At 45.5% G+C, this 3,973-nt stretch overlaps 1 pseudogene; it reads right to left on the bottom strand.

The window, feature by feature from the left end:
- Positions 1–410: 410 nt before the first annotated feature.
- LOC142594009 (uncharacterized) lies at positions 411–3,638 on the bottom strand (annotated as a pseudogene).
- Positions 3,639–3,973: the final 335 nt, after the last annotated feature.

The following is a 3,973-nucleotide window of genomic DNA, read 5'->3' as shown; positions in this document are numbered from 1 at the left end:
TGGTGTATTTCCCTTTTTAGTTTTCCCAGGCGGAGGTCTAAGTTGTGTTTGCGGATTGTTTCGCTGACAGATTTCTCACTTCTGAATGATGCTCTTGGCTACATTTCCCATCCCTATGCTTAGAACATAAAGTTTAACGTTGTCCATAACAGCTTCTATTCCCCAATGTGTTTTCTTATGCTCTTCTTCCACGAATCCTCTCATAACAGTTGGGGTCGCTACTGCTCAGTCATCGTTTGTAATCCCCAATCCGTCTCGATTCTTTTCTGCATTAAGCAATTTAGCTAACTGATTGTCCTCCTGATTATAGTTTGGTGATCCCTTCAGGTTTTCATATTTTTCAGGCCATATCCCAAGGACCTGTTCTGCTGCTGCTCTCTTAGCCGCCAAATCCGCTTGTCGATTTCCAACTACTTCAGGAGCGTTCCCAAATTGATGAGCTTTACAATGCGTAACTGCCGCTCGCTTGGGCAGTTGATAACTGGCAACAATTTTCCTATTAAGTATCCATAATTAACGGGTGTACCTTGTGATGAAAGGAGACCTCTCTCTTTCCATATGGCCCCGTGTGCATGAACAACCCCAAATGCATACTTAGAGTCTGTCCATATATTCACAATCTTTGCTTCAGCAAGTTCTAGGGCTCTTATTAGGGCTACTAGCTCCGCCTTCTGGGCTGATGTATTAGCCGGGAGAGCTTTAGCTTCTAATTCTTGTATTTCCTTTCCTCCAATTGCGACAGCATATCCTGCTCTCCGAACTCCATCGATAGCTTGACTGCTTCCATCTATGAACAGATTTAGTTCGGCCTGTTCCAGCGGGGTATCTTTCAAGTCCACCCTGCTGGAATAGACCCATTCGACTGTTTGTAGGCAATCGTGTTCTAATTCTGTTTCTCCAGGCAGCGGTATCAGGGTGGCTGGATTCAGAGTTGTAGTCACTTTTAGTTCCACATCGTCTCGTTCTAGCAGCACGGCCTGATATTTTATCATCCGGCTAGGGGACAGCCAATGTCCCCCCTTTTGTTCCAAAGTGGTCGTAACTGCATGCGGTACCTGTACAGTTATCTCTTGTCCCAAAGTCAGTTTCCTAGCCTCTTGAATAAGTAGCACCGTCGCAGCAACAGCTCGTAGACATGAAGGCCGCCCCTTACTCGCTCGATCCAGTCGCTTAGAAAAATATCCCACAGGGCGTTTCCAGGATCCAGCTTTTTGAACCAAAACACCCAACACGACACGCTGCCTCTCACCTACAAACAGCTCGAATGGCTTCTCCCAATTTGGAAGTCCCAAGGCCGGTGCTGACATCAAATCTCATTTTAGCTGACGGAAGGCTTTGCAGCACTCGGGTGTCCATTCCAGGATTTCTCCCGTTCCTTTCGCTGCTTCATAGAAAGGTTTAGTGGTCAGTCCAAAATTCATAATCCATGATCGACACCCCCCCACCCCCCGCCGTTCCAAGAAAGGCCCTCAGTTCTCGTTTTGATCTGGGTTCTGGTATCTGACAAATCGCTTCTTTCCTCTCAGTCCCCAAACTCCGCTGTCCTTTGGTAATGGTAAAACCCACACAGGTGACCGTGTGTTGGGCAATTGGTGCCTTCCGTTTTAATACTCTGTATCCCATTGTTCCCAAGAAGTTCAAAAAGATCAATAGTGTATCGTACAGATTCCTCCCGTGTTTGAGTTCCCAGGAGGATGTCATCTACGTATCACAGTAAAGTCACTCCCTTATTGTCCTTCTGCCAGCTTTCCAATTCCTTAGCCAATTGATTCCCAAAGAATGTCAGGCTAGTCTTGAACCCTTGAGGGAGGACAGTCCAGCATAATTGAGTTTTTTGACCCATTTTAGGGTTTTCCCACTCAAAGGCAAATAATTTTTGACTCTCAAATTCCAAGGGTATACAAAAGAAGGCATCTTTTAGATCCAATACTGTGAACCGCTGATCAGTCTCTTTAATGGCAGTCAGTAAGGTATATGGATTTGCTACCACCGGGTGGATGTCTTGTACTATTTGATTAATTGCCCTCAAATCCCGTGCTAACCGGTACTCATCTGCGTGTGGCTTTTTCACTGGTAAAATTGGGGTATTATATTCCGACTGACATTCCCGTAATAATCCATGGGTTACAAATGTCTCTATTAGAGGTTCCAAACCTTTTCTACTTTCCAATTTTACAGGATACTGTTTTCACCTTACCGGTCGTGCCCCTGGCTTTCATATGACGTTCACCGGTTCTGCAGCATGGGATTGCCCTTGTATCCCAGAGGCCCGTACCGAGGGGGTTACTGCATTCAGTAGTTCTTCCGGAACAGCGTCGGGTTCCGAGTTCTCTCGTATTTCTTCCTGTAACAGAAACACTTGCGCCCCCAAGGCTTTTTCTTCAGGTATTTGTACTTGTATATTATCCCCTTCAAACACAATCTGGGCATTCAATTTACTAAGTATGTCTCTTCCCAGCAAAGGCATCGGGCAATCGGGAATATACAAGAATTTGTGAGTAAAAATTTGATTACCAATTCCACACTTAATTGCTTGAAAGAAAGGCCTTACTTCCCTTTTTCCTGTTGCCCCAATAATAGGCATACTTTGCTTACTTGTTTTACCTTTACAGGTGTTTAAGGGTGAGTATGCGGCCCCCGTGTCAACTAAGAAATTTATTTTGTCATTCCCCAACTTCAGGGTAACCGGGGGTTCTGTTGGGAGTACTTTCGAGTCATCCCCTGGTCCCCTTCGGTCGGAATCTTGACCTAAAGTAAGCAATTCCTCTAACCGAGGAGTCTCTTTCTGGAAGGGGTTTTGATTTTGATTTAGAGGGCACTCCCTTTTCCAGTGCCCCCTCTGCCTGCAGAGAGCATGCTCATCTCTACCTAAAAATTGGCATTCCCTCGGCCCCTGGGAAGTTTTGTATTTCCTTTTAAGGGGGGCTTCTTGATCCCTGCCCATTATTTCTCCAATTACCATTCTGATTGCCTTTTGTTATTGCAGCAGCTAGCGATTGAGCCTTGCGACTCTCCTTTCTCACTTGATCTTTCTCCTGTCTTTTCCTTTCCTCCTCATCCCTATTATTGTATACCTTCCAGGCCACTTCCAATAACCTGTCTATAGATCTAGCAGCTGCTCCTTCTACCTTCTGCAACTTCCTTCTAATATCCGGGTTTGACTGACCCACAAAAAAAGTAACAAACGTCAAAGCATCGGTTTCCTTTTCTGGATCTAAATCGGTCCATTTTCTAGCCATTTCACATAATCGCTCAAAAAAGGCCGATGGAGTCTCATCTTTCCCTTGCACCACCCGATAGAGTTTTGACACATTCTTTGGTTTTGGAATAGCATTCCTCATTCCAAACAATATTAACCTTTGGTATTCGGTTAGTAGCAGTCTTTGTGCCCGATTATTAGGATCCCAATTTGGGTCGGTGGCTGGGAAGCGATCCTCCAATCTCCCTGCCTGAGCATCCCAGGCATGCACCTTTTCTGCTTGTTCCCTAGCTTTGACCAACACGGTCCTCTGTTCTTCATATGTCAGTATAGTACTTAACAATACCTGAATATCTCTCCAATCTGGATTATGATTTTCCGCAATAGTTTCCAATACTTTTGCCACCTTTTCCGGATCTTCTCTATAAGTTCCAGCCATCTCCTTCCAAGCCATTAGATCAGCTACTGAGAAGGGTACTTTGACACAAACGGGTTCTCCCTCCGGACCCGCTGCCTGTCTTAAGGGTGCTTGCAATGCCGCTCCCCTCCTTCTAGTTCGCCCTGCTACCGGGCTGAAATTCTCTCCTCCGTTTTCTTTCTCACTTAGATTTCTACTCAAATTCCCTTGCCCTGGTGCCGTCAATAACCACGGCTCATCATCCTCCTCGCTTTCCGATTCCTTATACTTCTTATTATACCGCTTTCCGATGCTACGTGCTGAGCAGCATCGTTTTGGTCCCTTAGTTTTCACTCGCTCTAAAGCGAGACTATTAG

The sequence above is a fragment of the Pelecanus crispus genome, chromosome 7 (assembly GCF_030463565.1).
Source record: "Pelecanus crispus isolate bPelCri1 chromosome 7, bPelCri1.pri, whole genome shotgun sequence".
Classification (NCBI taxonomy): domain Eukaryota; kingdom Metazoa; phylum Chordata; class Aves; order Pelecaniformes; family Pelecanidae; genus Pelecanus; species Pelecanus crispus.
This window is presented reverse-complemented; position numbering and strand designations above follow the sequence as displayed.